Genomic DNA, 15,261 nt, shown 5'->3' on the forward strand with positions numbered 1-15,261 from the left:
CCCAACAATTTTAACTTTGGTAAATGTTAAGGAACATCTTTTCATCAAACCTTTCAATAATTAAAAGGTGAAACAATGATAATTAAGGCTTGTAGATGGTGGATTATTGTTATTTTTATAATTCCATCCTGTGAGAGGCATTCTGGGGCAGCTGGCTGACAATAATCCCCTTTCAAGGTCAGGATTGTGCCTTAAACAAGTGCCCAGGTATGACAGGAATCATCTCCTGCATGATGGAACCGCACAGCTCCGAGGGGAACTCATGGCAAGCTCTGATTCTTGATGGACACCAGTGCAGACAATCCTGTCTTCAGCCAGGATTGAGCCTTTCCAAAGAGTTTAATGGGAACTGGAGCAGCTGTCAATCCTTTGGAACAGCCCTATTTTTAAATAAGTCAGAGTTTTACTTAGACTCAGACACAAATAGAGATAAAAAATTAAACATATTTGGTTTCCACTCCATTTGACCTAGAATTAATAAAAAAAACTGTTGATGGGGGAAAAAGAGGAGAGTCAATGGTCATATTAGAAGAGTCATGAAGGAGGAAAGCAAAAACACCTGAGGGCTTTCACTCATTTTACCTTTTTTATTGCATCTCCCCTTTTTTTCCTACTTTTTTCTTAGTAAATCTGTGTTGCTAAAATTCATCCAAACATCCTGGGAAGTGAGAGACAAGCAGAGCTTCTCCCTTTACTTAACACAGACCTCTCAGCTGATGGCAGAGCTGGAAAAGCTCCCCTCAAAGCACAGGAGCAGGGATGAAGGGCTGCACATGGAAGATGAAAACGCTCATTCCGGCCCAGACTCCCCAGAGAGGCAGAGGTAATTAATTTTAATTAGGTTAATTAAAAGCCATTTGAAATTTTGTGCTGCACTTTTGACACCCCGGGTCCTGGTTTGCCCCCAGACCTCAGGGGTTTGGGGCAAAACTTGGGACTGAAGTGGCAGGAAATGTTTGTTTTTTCTCACAGTGGAGGTGGCAAAAAGCAGCACAGGGTGAGCTCGCAGGTCCATTTCCCGAGCTGGGTCTGCACAAAAACCTCCCCATGGAAGGTTTAAGGAAGGCACCCCAGCCCAGGATGGGGCAAATCCCATTCCCTGTCAGAAGAAACGGCTGGAACCAACACCTCGGATCCTCTGGATCCAAATCCATCATGTTTTCTACAAGTCTGAGAGGTTTTGGGAAAGCTCTGGGTGTAGGAGAGCTGGGAGAAATATGGGGAGCAGCTGGAGGTGTGTTTTTATCTTATAATACAAAATTTTGTGATTCTGAGACCGGCAAAGCTGCACAAACTCTGCCATTCAAATTCTACAGGAAAAAACTCCCGCAGAAATTCCCAAACAACATTGACACCACTCCATAGAGCTGCAGCAGGGCAGGAATTCCCTCCTATTGGAGTAAATGGAGACTTTTACAAAAGTAAAATCACTCTGGAGTTGCAGTTCCCATTCCTCTAACAATGCACACATAAATACATTATGTAAGGGCAATGTAATCAAACTGAAATATATTCCTTTTCGACACTTTCATCTGCTTTCTCCTGTTTCTTTCCACTGGAAAAGGACTTTTTACAAGGGCACGCAGTTGTAGGACAAGGGGGAATGGCTTTAGGATGAAGCAGGGTAGATTTAAATCAAATATTAGGAAGAAATATTGGGAAGGAATTGTTCCCTGGGAGGGTGGGCAGGGCTGGGGCTGCCCCTGGACCCCTGGCAGTGCCCAAGGCCAGGTTGGACATTGGGGCTTGGATCAGCCTGGGACAGTGGAAGTGTCCCTGCCATGGCAGGGGTGGAATGGGATGAGCTTTAATGTCCCTTCCATTCTGTGACTCAATGATTCCTCCAAACCACCCATTCCACGGAATTCCAAGCCAGACAGGAAAAGAGAATTCACACTTGGCAACTTCTTCCTAGCCCTGAGAGCAGATTCTCTTTCCAAATCCGTTTTCGTGTTCCTGCTCAGCATTTACAGTGCCAGCACAGAGCTGTCACCAGGGAGAGCAGAGGTTTTGGGAATAGCGGGTGGGGAGAGGGATAAATTCAGTGCTGCCTCAAAGTCAGCGAGGGCAGCAGCTGCTCTGGCTCCAGCCCTGGTCCTGGTGCAGTGGAGCAGGGCCAGGGAGACTCCTGCTCTGCCCACGGGCTCTCATCCATGAGGTTGGGATGGGGCTGCAGCTCCTGGCTCGTGGATGAAAGGCGAATCCAAGCTCCAGCTGCAGTTAAATGCTGTGCTGGGCGATCCAGCGGCTGTGCCAGGAGCGGGGAGCAGCCTCTGCATCCAGCAGGAGCCTCCAAAACCCAGCCCTGAGGGGGCTGCACCTGGGCCTCGCTCCTTTGGGAGCATCCCATCAACTGCACAGACAGGGAACGGGGCCCTCTGGAAGCACAGGATTCCAAAATCCAAAGGAGGCATCTATTGACCAGCCTAAATTGATCTCTTTTTTTAAGGCTTTTCATTTCTGCACCTAGAACCTGACCTGTCAGATTTCTTACATTTCCCTGCCTAAAACTGTTGGGAACCTACCTTTTATCCTGGGATCACATTCCCAAAACCTCCCATTTGTGATCAGGACATGCTTCTAATTAACCAGCACTTTTTAAGAAACATTGAAGCTGTTCAGGATCCTTTAATTCCCAGCTTGGGATGACTCTGGGATGTTCCTTATCTCCATCCCCCCTTGATAGGGAGTGGATAGGGCTGAGCTACGGCACAAACCACAAATGGAAATCCAACTCCTGGCACTGCTCAGCTGAATTTGGATCATGGAATCACCTCAATAGCATGGAATTAACAGCAATAAATGCTATTTCTGCTGGTCATTGTTTCCAGGTTCGGGCCTGGGTTATCCACTGCTGTGAGGAAAATCTGCAGGACTCCTGAAATAGGATCCAGCAGCTTGGGGAAAAGGGAAGGCTTTGGAAAACCCTGTCCCAGTTTGGATTGATCCTTAATTTTACAGCTTTGTGTACTTCTCAGTGAGCTGGGTTGTTTTGTAACTCAAAGTGTTCGTTGAGCATCAAGTGATTTCTGTAAATGTAATTTTAACTGAGCAGGCTGTCTAAGATCTCCTGTTCTGCCTAAATGTGATTTTCATTGCTAATTATTTTTTTTTTTCCTGCTGGGTTTTGCAGCTTTTTTCCTTGCCTATATTAAAGACCAGCAACAAACAAACTCAGCTTTAATAGCATGTAAAATTTGGCTTTAATGAAGAGAGACAAGGATGTTGTTGAACCCCTCCAGAAAAAAAAAAAAAAAAAAGGCTGAGTTCCCTCCTTAAGTTTCTCAACAAATCTTAATCAAACTCATGAGGGAAAAACAGCAAAAAAATTTATATTTATGTTTATTTATCTATTTAATTTTTTTCTTATTATACATTATTTATTTATAGATATTATTTATATTATATTGTAGATAATATTATAATATAACTGTAAAATTATATTATATAATAGATATTTTATTATATTTATAATTTTATAATTTTTATATTTTTGTATTTCTATATTTTTTATAATTTTTTCTATTTTTATATTTAACAAAAATAAATTCACAGATTCCAAGTATTATCTTCTCCAGCCCAGTTTCATTTAGGTAGATGGGATCTGTAGACTTCCTGCAAAATAAAGTACTTTTAGCAATTTTTTATGACAGGATGAAATTCATCCTTAGTGGTACCTCAGCACTTCCCGAGCTGTGGAGAAGTTGTCACTCAGAAAGAGAATTTTAGGTCTAATTACCTCCACCAAGAGGAAAATGTGTCCTTACAAGCATAAAGTGAGCAGCAAATACATTTATTGTAACAAATCACCCAATAACGCAGCCAGCACAAGGAGATTCGGTGCTGGGATGACACGATATCATTTCAAAGAGAAAATACAATTCTTATCAACCCCCCAGCAGCTTTTTAAACAGATTTACTGATGGGGACAAGCAGTGTGTAAAACAAGGAGCTCATAGTTGGCTGCTCCTTCAATATTTTATTTATAGACTCCCCAATTTGCCAGTTAACCACCCAATCTGTCTTGGAAATGTTTAATAAAACTGCTGCTCTCTCCTAGTTCATTTTGCTGGCTGAAATTCCTTGAATTGTTGCTCCCAAAGTCGGACACTTGGTGATTTATGAGGACAATGACTGCTCGCTGCTCACCTCAAACGGGCAGGGAAAATAATTGTGATTCATTTTTATGCTTTCATTTATTTTTCCTCTCTTCAAGCACCGTCTCCTAATGCTTCTTGAAAATATGTCATTTTCAGAACGGAAAGAGTTACGGTCTCCTGTCCAAGGGCTGATGTTGGAATGTGCTTGATGGTCACAGGTTCCAGAGGGAGCAAAGGGAATTAAGGATCTGGATCAGCCCTGGATCCTGGGCCTGGTGGAATTATCCTCTCTGGTGGATTTTAAATGACTAAATGAGGCTGCACACAAAAAAAAAAAAACCAAACCTACAATCTTTTTAATCCATCTTTGTCTTTAATGCAGCAATTCACACTCTCCTTTGTACTGATGAGGAAGGGAATGAAGACACCGACACTGGCAGCTCTTCCTGGATCTCCAGCAGTCATCAAAACCCCACATTGAATCCCTTTGATTAAATTAAATCAGAGATTGACCCTCCAATTGCAAAATAAGCTACCAAAAGCAGGGAGAGGACTGGGATTGGCAGGAGTGGGTTTCTATTTGTGCTCCCGCCCCTAAAACTTTGTAGGCCAATCCTAGACACCGTTATTTGTTCCCAAAATATTCCCAGTTACTGCATTGATCTGCAAAAGGTGGATGAGTTCCCTGCATCAAGTTCCTGTGTAAATTTTCAGGGGAAAAATGGGCCTGTAGAAATCTTGGATTTCATTTTAATATTTCCCCCCTACAAATCTTTACAGAAGAGTTGGATTGACACAAGAACAGGAGTTGGAAGAGAAAGTAAAATTGAATATGTGGGCCTGAACTGGGTCTTGGAGACCCCAAGCCAGAGAAAACAGGGAAAACCATTCCCACAAATCTTCTGGGTGGGATTATTATTATTTTGAAGGTTTTATTCATCCTGGCAAAGCCAGCTTTTCTAGACAATTATGGATTCCTCATCGAAATCAGCTACCAAATATTCTGTGCCTGGGATTCCTAAAAAGAATCTTAAATATTGATAAAGAATGTCAATATCTGAGAGTACAAGAAGATTTCAAATTTAGTTTGATGAGTTTGGCATTTGAACTTGTCTCCTTCCTTCATGGTACATTTGCTTCTGGAAAATGCCTCACAAACATCCAATTTTCAGTGGTGCTGTTAATAATGGGAACTGCAGTGATGGAGATGAGGCAAGGATTTAATTTCATCACCGTATAAAACATATAAAATATAAATTTGAGACAATAATAATTGGATAAAATTGAGCTTGGGATGCTCAAAATATTTTCATTCCAAGTAGCAAAAAATGCTGCAGTGGAGGAAAGGAAAGGGAGAGAGAGAGAGGAAAAGGAGCTCAAAAAAATAAGAGACTCTTTCAACATCAAAGTATTTTTAAAAAAATCAAACCCAAACTGAGTCAATTAGTGCTATCCATGCCATTCATATTAATTTAAAAATGCTTATCACCAGATTATATTGCTTGTTTGCACCGTCCTTACTTCATTAGTGCTAATTGGAAGTAATTACGACTGATATGTGAAATATTTAATTAAAAGATTTATCTGCTTCTATTGTCATGTTTCTGGAGCATCTGCAGCGTTGTCAGGACTACAGCTCTACCTCTGGACCTTCTGGGAGCCTTCCCAACCTCCTCTGTCTGTTTTCATCACGGGTTGGAGTCCGACCGCTCGGGAAAGGATCCAAACCTCAGCCTTCACCTTCCCCTCAAGAAATCGATACCCTGAGGGAGGAACTGATGTCTCTTTACCCTGCCTGCTGAGAAACTGAGATGCAGACAGTCCCACAGATATTCCCTGTCTCCCTCCAGCACTCTCCTCTTCCCTTTGGAGTCGTCCACCAGATTCAGCCAGATTTGACCGACCAGGAAACGCAATTTCTTTCCTCCAGGTTTCACGTGTGGGCACAGAAAAGGGCTGTGCACTGATGCCCTCCCTCCTGAGGCCTCAAAATGAGATTCTTTTGCTTCTCAGACCTCTGAATAAAAAGCCTGGAAGATCCAAGAGCCTCACCCAGAACCCCAGGAGGGGAAGCCAAACCGGTGGCTCAAAAGTCGGGCTCTGCTCTTTCCCAGCTCTTTTCCCTTTGGTAGCACCAAAGAGAGTGAAAAACAAGGACAGGAGCAGTGAAAAACAGGTTCTGCTCCATTGCCAATCCCTGCTGCTCCTCTGCTCCTCCCAGGAATGTCTGCTGGGAATGTTCCACAGCTGCTGAGGGTGAGGACAGCGAGGTAACAGAGCTGATCCTGCGCCCCTCACGCACAGCCCAGGCACGGTGGGGGCTTTGCTCCTTGCAGAGAACAGCCACGGAGCTCACAGGCTCTGTGAACTCATGGAATCTTTCCCAATCAAGGTTGGGAAAGATCTCCAAGATCAAATCCAGACTTGGCCAAACACCACCTTGTCAATCAATCCACGTCACCAAGTGCCACATCTGCTCACTGAACCCTTCCAGGAAACTGGTGATTCCACCACGGCCCCTTCCAATGTTTAGTCACCCATTCAGTGAAGAAGTTTTTCCTCAAATCCAACCTGAACCTCCCCTTGAGGCCATTTCCCCTTATCCCATCACCTGGGAAAAGAGTGTTAGGAAATCACCGATCCAAATTCCACTGTGCTCCATTAAAAGGCTCACTGTAGGTAAAGAACTGCTCTCTTCTGTCCCAGTACCCTATAAACTCTATTATTTTATATGAAACGCAGCCTAGTGATTACTCTGCCCGTGTTCCTGTCACCCTGTAACCACCAGCACTTTATATGGGTGTATTTTGAAAGCTGCACTTTGAAAAGATCCTTTTCATCGTGTTACAGGACCAAAAATTCCTCTAAAATTGGTTCTTTTTGTCCAAACCACACCACATAACCTGGTCACAAGGACCAACAATTCCTCTAAAATTGGTTCTTTTTGTCCAAACCACACCACATAACTTGGTCACAAGGCACTGCCAGGCTTCAGGATCTCTCTCAGGCACAAAATGAATGGTCTGAATCATCGACTGCAGCTTGGCTAAACCCAGCTCTTCACACTGGTGAGAGAGAAGTGCCTTTTATAATCTCATAAACTGGGAGGCTGAAATTATCACTGCAGTTGTCAAGAGCTTTATAGAGATTAAATCTCCTCCATGATAGACTGGTAGCAAAGCTGAGGGTTGGTTTATGAGGGGAAAAAAGCAACCATAAAGAGAGAATTGGCCTCACTCGCTCTCCCCAAACCTCGTTTGAAAACTCTTCCTGGCAGTCCTACAACAACAACAACAAGCAGCACAAAACCACGAAAAAATGAACAGGAATGATAAGGAATAAAAAGAAATTTCCTTCCTTATCAAATACTGTGCTAAAAGGAGCATCACCTCCTGCAGGACGGTACAGCTTCGATGGGAACTGGGAACATTTTCAGGGAAAGAAGTGCACATTGAGTAGCAGGGTAGTCCTGAGATTAAATCTTTTCAAGGTTTCTTTAAATCTCATCTCAAGGGTGAGGCAGTGCCTTGGGGGGGGATCTCCTCAGCTGCCACATTTTTAAACATAAAAAGCTCATGAGGAAATCAATTTTAGGGCAGTTTGGATCACAGAACCACAGGAATGAGGTCGTTGGGAGGAGAAGCCTTGGGAGTAGCACAAAAGGTGATGAAAGATTTGTTGGTCAAGGTTTTGCTTTGATCCAGCTCACTCCACATGAGGAATTATATTTATTTACTCATAATTACTTGGAATTTGTTTTTTATCACTCCTTGGATAAATGCATTGGAAATCAGTCTGACATCCAGCAGAAGACAAGGGAGCATTGTCCAGTTCAAATTCTTCATCCACATGAAGGAGATCAATAAAGGGGGCTGCAATTAACTCCAGATAAAGTGGATGAAAAGCCTTCCCCAAACTCACAGGATGTTTTTAATGGAAAGTTGTGGTTGAGTATTTTTGTCAAAAGACAGGGAGACAGTCAGGTAGCCCAAATCCATATCTCAGGAATTATTTAATGGCAGATATTCCCAGCAGATGCTGAACGCAGCTCTTCCAGAGATAATGAAAGGAAACTAATCAAAGCAAAAGCTTTAAAAACAAGAAAAACAGACCTCCCAAATTCCATTCTCAACATCCTTACCCTGTAACACAACTTCTTAAATCAAAGAAACTGAGACTTTTTTGACAGAATTGGCACCATCTGTAAATTAATGCAAAAAAAAAAACCCAGTCACTTTTCCCAAAAACGTTCACATTTGGATTACTTTTCCTTCATGTTAACTTTCAAACAAGCCTTCCTCCTGCATCCAGCCAAAGCCTTTACTCTGACATTGCCTTGAGATGCTCTGGCTGTTAGTAATAATAAGGACAAGTGAGAAATTATTAAAAGAGATTTATTGAAAGTGACTGAATGCTCCAGGGTACCATAGGAGGAGGTTCGATCCTCAGAACAATTTTATACAGCATATTGAGGCTCTTCAGACTTTCAACTCACCAAAAAAAAAATAATAATAAAAAAAAATTAAAAAAATAGAAAGTTTCTCCTGATTCAGAGCTACTTTGACACAGCTTCAAAGCAGCAGCATCTCAAAGCGGCGTTGAAGGAAAAATGGAAGTATTTTACAATGACAGCTCTAATATCTGAACTCAGCCTAAAAGCTGTCAAATAAATTAATAGTGATCTAGCAGCTCTGCTAGGGAACCTTCTCATGTACAAATGGCCTTGGGTTTTAGCCTACTTTTTTAGGACAGTGTATTTGGAGAGGAATTTAGGAAATTTTTTGTTTGTGCTACCAGTTTGTGGTGCTTGACCACGACAAAGCCCCTCAGTAATTGTTGACTACAATGCTACATGCTAAAAACATTTAAAAATATGATTATCTAACTGATCTGAGCAGCCTGGTGTGGTGAAAGGTGTCAAGCCTCCATGTGTGTAATAATTAGCGGGTGAGCTTAAAATCAACTTGCACAAGGGAAAAATTAATTGAAACATATGGAAAATTATCTCCATTTTACTTCCAAAAGGACAGCAGGGGAAAATCCTTGCAATTACAGCCTGCAGAAAGTGTCTGCCCTTTGGATTTTTGTTCCAGGACTGCCCTGGATTTAATGCAACTATAAATCAGTTCCTGATTTGGGCTTTGACATCCAATATAAATTTTGTTGTACCAAGACTTTGGGGGCTCCGCAGTAAGAAGCTTTTAGGATTATTTGGACATTCTGAAGTTTGTTTTTACCTTCCAACAACGTTCAAGTGGGACAGGCCCAGGGAGGCAGATTTCCAGGAGCTCCTTGTGTTTGTTGGGTACGTGTGGAGCTTTCCCCAGCAGAGAAAATTCTCCTGGTGCTTTTCTCTCAATTCCCACAGCCCACAGCTTGCTGAACCTCTCAGGGGAAGCTCAGTAATGCCACAGCCAGCAATTAATTTTCTTGGATGCAAATTTTTCCACACTTGGGATGCTTCTCCCACGTTCCAGAGTCAGATGGGTTCCTCCAGATGTGTTGGAGCTCAGGTGGGATCTGGACCTCCCAGCTGCTCTGCTGGTCGAAACCAGCAGCCCAACAAATCTTCATCTGTCTCTACGCTCTCCATTATCTTCTATTTTATGGGTCACACCAAAGGATTTGGTTGGTTGAATTTTAATATTAGAAAAAAATGATTATTTGAGGATGAAAACATAGAGAACTGGTTTGGCTTTTAGCAAAAGCAACCTCCATCCATGCCAGTAACTCATTCCTTGAGGGCTGGATTTTCTTTGGACCTTCATGTCCACACTCCTTGCTTTATCTTCACTTACTTTACCTGACCCACCCCAAATCCAGAGTTCAGCCCAATTCCCGAGTCAGGGCTTGGAGAGCACAGCCATCATCCTCCAGGTACAACAACTCCTCCTTTTCCAACCAAACCTGTGGAGATAACACCTTCAAACAGGCTTTAATGAGAAAACAAAATCTCCTTAGGCAGTGTTTTACCTCCATTTGAAAGGAAATTATTCCCCAATAATTTACTGGAGTGCCATTAGCTGAAATAACTGCACTTCATCATCTTTATAATAACAAGCCACAGAATTCAGGGTTGCCATAAAACTCCTTTGGGCAGCACAACCCTGTGGTGACAATAGGATGTGAAACCAATGTTTTGGGACTCTAGGGAGGGAAACGATTTATTTATAAAGCACCTTTTCTCTCTTAAGTGACACTGAATCACTCCAGGTCACAGGTAATTAAAGCACAGGAAATGAAGCATGGGATTTAGGAGCTGGAGTTCCTTTACTCAGCAAAGAGCCCCACAGGTCACAAAATCATGGAATTATTTAGGTTGGAAAAATCATCAAGTCCAACCTCATGAAAGGTCACTCATCAAGTGTGTAAATACAGCAGTCCAAAACTGTCAAATCACTGCAAAAGGCACAAAACTGGGTTATTTTTTAGAAATCCTCCCTGAAAGGATTTTTTTTTTCCCCATAAATACACTCCATTTTTTCATTAAGACAAATAAATAAATAAAAACACTCCATAAATAAATATGTACCAGCGAAGATCCTGAGAGCACTGCCACTCTACCAAGCCGTAACTCCCAGCAAAAAGAAAATTTGGATGTCTTATCTAGACCTTGCTTGTTATCACTGATCCTGGGAGTGCCACAACAGCACAGGCAGTGATCTGAAAACGCAGGGAAAAAAAAGCCCACACAGAACCCAAAGCGCTTTTCAGCTGTGTTTGAAAAAGATGCAGATAATGAAGTTTTTTCCCCTTTACCTGGCGAGGGATGATATTTCAACTATTTGATCTGAGGAAAGGAGGCATCTGCTTGAAAATCCAGCAGCCAACGAGGCTTGTTATACAAGCAAGGTTGTTTTTCTTCAGTGGTTTTTGAGAGCAAACTTTCCCCCACGAAGGGTGATGACAAACAAGCTCCGTGCTTCGACATCTGCTGCACGAGCTGAGTTGGCTAAATTGAATCCCCTTCTGTCTCCTCCAAACTGCCTTGATTTGGGAGCAAATAGGGAAAAGAGGCTTTTCTCTGCCTGTTTCGAAGCTCTCCCAAAGAGAATCCTGACTGACGGGAAATGCAGTTGGCAAGCTAAAGAGGAAAAGCAGGAGTTGGGAATGAACGCACAGAATTTGGGAGGTGAGCTCTCCTCTGGAAATGTTTCTGTACGTATTTGCAGATCAATTTGGAGCTTCCCCAGTCCTTTCTCTGTCTTTCCACTTCATTACACAGGAAAAAAGCTGAAATTAGGGGCAGCTGCTCATCTAGGGCAGATTTGGAGGGGACAGGTGACAGAAGAGTGAGGACACCATGAAGGGGTTCCGGGTGAGAAAGGTTCCCTGCAGAAAAGGCAGGACACAAGGAATTAATGCCATCTGCTCACTTTCACAATTCAAGGGGTTTTGTTGTTTTCTAAGTTGTTTTAATAGGGTTTTTTCCCTCTTCAAGGATTGCCTTTAAAAGAGAGATTTGGAGTTGCCAACCCTGGAGATGTCCAAGGAATGGCTGGACTGGGCAGGGTGACAAGGTGGGGATTGGGCACAGGTTGGACTTGATGATCCTGGAGAGCTTTTCCAACCAAAACTATCCTGTGATATCCCAGTTTGTCTTTTTCCTCTTTTCACCTTTCAGACTTCGGATCAAATCTGCTCCTATTTCCCTGCCAGAGCATGTCAAGCCCTCAGGAGTGTGGGGCTCACTAAACATTTTTGGTTTATGCTCTTGTAAGAGACTCCACGCTGGCCCTGCACTCCTTTTCCAGCCTTGTCTCCCAACTGCTGTTGTTTTCCCTCAGCTGCTCTCTCAGGCCTTTGACTCATCGTTTTTGTCAATCAGAAAGGATTGTGAAGGATTTCCTCCCCAGCTGGGGCAAGATCTGGAGCCCAGGAATGAGCCCAAGCCAGCTGGGCTGTGTGAAACCTTCTGTGCTTGTCAGAATCCCCTCAAGCTGAACTTTCAATCATTGAAAAATGGGTTTAAATACCAAACAAGGAGCCCACGATTGTATAAAAAGATCTATTTTGTCCCTTTGGAAATCAATCTATTGCTCAGAGCTGCTATTTAAGCTGATGTTTGCTTTTCAGCCACATCTAGCCACTCCAGGACATTTGGTGTCCTACCATCCTCAATCTGCGGGATTTTAGGGAGGGAGGTTTGGAGGGATGCTCAGAGGGAGAATCTGCTCTGCAAGAGGAGGAATGAATTCCAACCATTTTGGACCTTTGGCATGCATCAAAAAATATAAATTAATAACCATATTGAAAACAAAAAGTAATTTGAAGTATTGGGAAGGGGCAGGCTTTGCACAAAACCTGTCCCAGTCATTTCAGCCAGTCCCCCCAACTCACACCCAGCCACTTTCTGCTTGTGGGGCCTTTTTATGGGGTCTGACAAAATCCAGAGGCAATTCCAGCTTTTCCATGGGAATGTGGTGGCACGAGGTGGATGTTCTGTTAATCCAGTGGGGTTTCAGGTGAATTTAGATCAGCCCTGAGCACCCAGGCCAGGCTGGATCAATCCAGCCCCGTTTGCGTCAAAGGCAGCGACGGCAGCTTGGAAAGGGCTCAATAAACAACTTCTCTCTGAAAGACAAAGTGAGCCCTCAAAGGCAAAGGTTTGCAGGCAGTTTCTTAAGAAAGTTGGCTGGGTAAACTGACTTTATTAATTATTCAGCCCATCTATTTGACTCCCACTTAAATAGCTCTATGCATTCTCTAAGTAGGCAAAAATCACCTGAAAATTCCTTTTCAATTCTGTTTTCCTGCTCAAGAGTGGGGTGTGTTTGATCAACAGCTAAAATATTAAAATATATTTTTAAACTAAAAGAATCCAAATACCAGGAAGTCATCTGCAATAAACATGGCTCTTTCTACAGTATATGAAATTAAACAGCAAGAAATATGGATTGAGAATCCAAATTAGTTCTTTGTAGAGAAATGGGGTTGGACCAAAGACATTTATCAGCATTTCCAGTCAAATGACATTCAGATTTTTATATGAACATTGTTTTCTTAGTAGGCTGAGATATATTTTATCCAAAATGAATGCAATTAATCCAAATTTAAATAATTTCTGTTACAAATATTCACCCACCACCAGCTCTGGTTTATTCCTTTCAATCCCTCCCTGTGCTCATCTTCCAGCTCTCACTGTCCCCTTGCACTGCATCCCATAACTCTTTTATCCACTAAACCAATTTTTTATCTATGAAAGCATTTAAATAACGCTCTAATTTTCAATTTCAGCCAAGTTTTGCTGTCCCTTTCCCCTCTGCTGAATAAAATCCCTGCCTTTCAGGTGTGCATCCCACCTTCCATCTGCACCAGCTTCTCCAGCAGACCCCCAGACATGGATTTGTTCCCTGCTCAGCCACTCCACAATCATCAAACAGAGCAGCCACCTCCTATCGATGAAAAGTCTCCACTTGCAACTAAGAATGTCAATTATTCAATATTTCAGGATTCTGTCTTAAGCTCTGCCAGAAGTGTTAGTTCCACAAGTGACAGAATCTGGCTTGTCCCCAGCTCCACAAGAGGCAAACACCAAAGGCCGCTTTTTGCTGATGCAGTTGGGAGGATTTGGAGCATAATCAAAAAGCCAAAAGGATTTCAGAAAGTTGGAAAGAAAGGTAAGGAGAATAAAATCAAAACAATTCAAAAATATAAAGATGGGGGGTGGGGGAAAATGCAGTGCTCTCTATCCTAATTTTTTTCATTCTGGTGTTACCAAAAATACAATTTTCCTCCTCAGACGCTCTATGGGCATGGATGATCCTGAACAAGGATTTTTTTTTTTTTATTTTGTTATTTTAATTTTATTTTTATTGGAGTCAGGTGGCTGCCCTTATCCCAAGGCAGGGATTTAATACTGTCTGGGGTGTTTTTATGTTTTATTGGAAGAGACAAGGAGAGTTTACTTTCTGGGTTGACACCACGCAGGAATTTCCAATGAAGAGTCTGGGAGAGCATCTCTGCTCTGCCCTGGATGTGGGAAAAGCTCTCTCAGCTAAACTGGAGCATAAAGCAGCACTTCTGGAAATGCTGCTCTGTGCATTTTAGGCTTTAATCTCTTGGTCTTTTCCTGCTTTTCTGTGGAGAGGTGTAATATTCCTGTGCCTTTTCAAAAGATTATAAAAAAAATCCTATAGCTGGATAAGAATATTGGGATGAAAATCTGATAGTGCCCGCGGTGGGAACAGACTTGGGTGCTGGGTTGGGATTGAGCAATGATTTGTTGCTGCGGCTTTACATTATAGAAAGAAATTACATGAGACAAACTTTTGTTTCTTTATGTAAAAGAGTTGATTTTTGTTGCATACAGCTTATTTTTATATGGTATTAGAAGTTGTTGTGTTTGTACCTGATTTACTGAAGTTTACTGAAGTTTAGTTCATTGCTTAGTAAAGGGCTGGTGTATTTGTTTATTAATTTTTTAGACAGTTCTTATATTTTTTTATGGATTCTCATGGGATAGACTTGTTTTATAGGTGTGAATTATGTTTTTATAAAAATAGATTATTATGCCAATTGATTCTCATTCTTTCAATTTGTTTTAGGGGAACTTAATGAGCTAGTTTAGCTAGAAGAGTAAGGTTTGATTTTATAAGGCTTTTTAAATAAAATTTTACTGACGTGTGATAATGATTGACAGCACCTCACCTATGGAGAGCTGGGATTGATCAGCCTGGAGGAGAAAAGGCTCCAGAGAGCTCAGAGCCCCTTCCAGGGCCTGAAGGGGCTCCAGGAGAGCTGGAGAGGGACTGGGGAGGACACAGGGAACGGCTCCCAGTGCCAGAGGGCAGGGATGGATGGGATTGGGCAGGAATTCCTGGCTGGGAGGGTGGGCAGGCCCTGGCACAGGGTGCCCAGAGAAGCTGGGGCTGTTCCTGGATCCCTGGAAGTGCCCAAGGCCAGGCTGGGTGAGGCTTGGAGCAGCCTGGGATGGTGGGAGGTGTCCAGAGGTTTGGAATGAGATGGTCTTGAAGGTATCTCCCAACCCAAACCACTCTATAATTCTATATATCCCACTCACTTAGCAAAAAGAGGATTTTATTATTCTCCCTGTACTCTGCTTTTAAGAACTCAGTTCTTTAACTGATGGAGATTGTCCACAGAAAATCTTAGCCTGATTTTTTAGATTATTTTTTTAAGCAGTAAGGTTGAGAGCTGA

Source organism: Pseudopodoces humilis, chromosome 11 (assembly GCF_049639895.1).
Source record: "Pseudopodoces humilis isolate 2021_Gansu_Grassland_sample_001 chromosome 11, ASM4963989v1, whole genome shotgun sequence".
NCBI lineage: Eukaryota > Metazoa > Chordata > Aves > Passeriformes > Paridae > Pseudopodoces > Pseudopodoces humilis.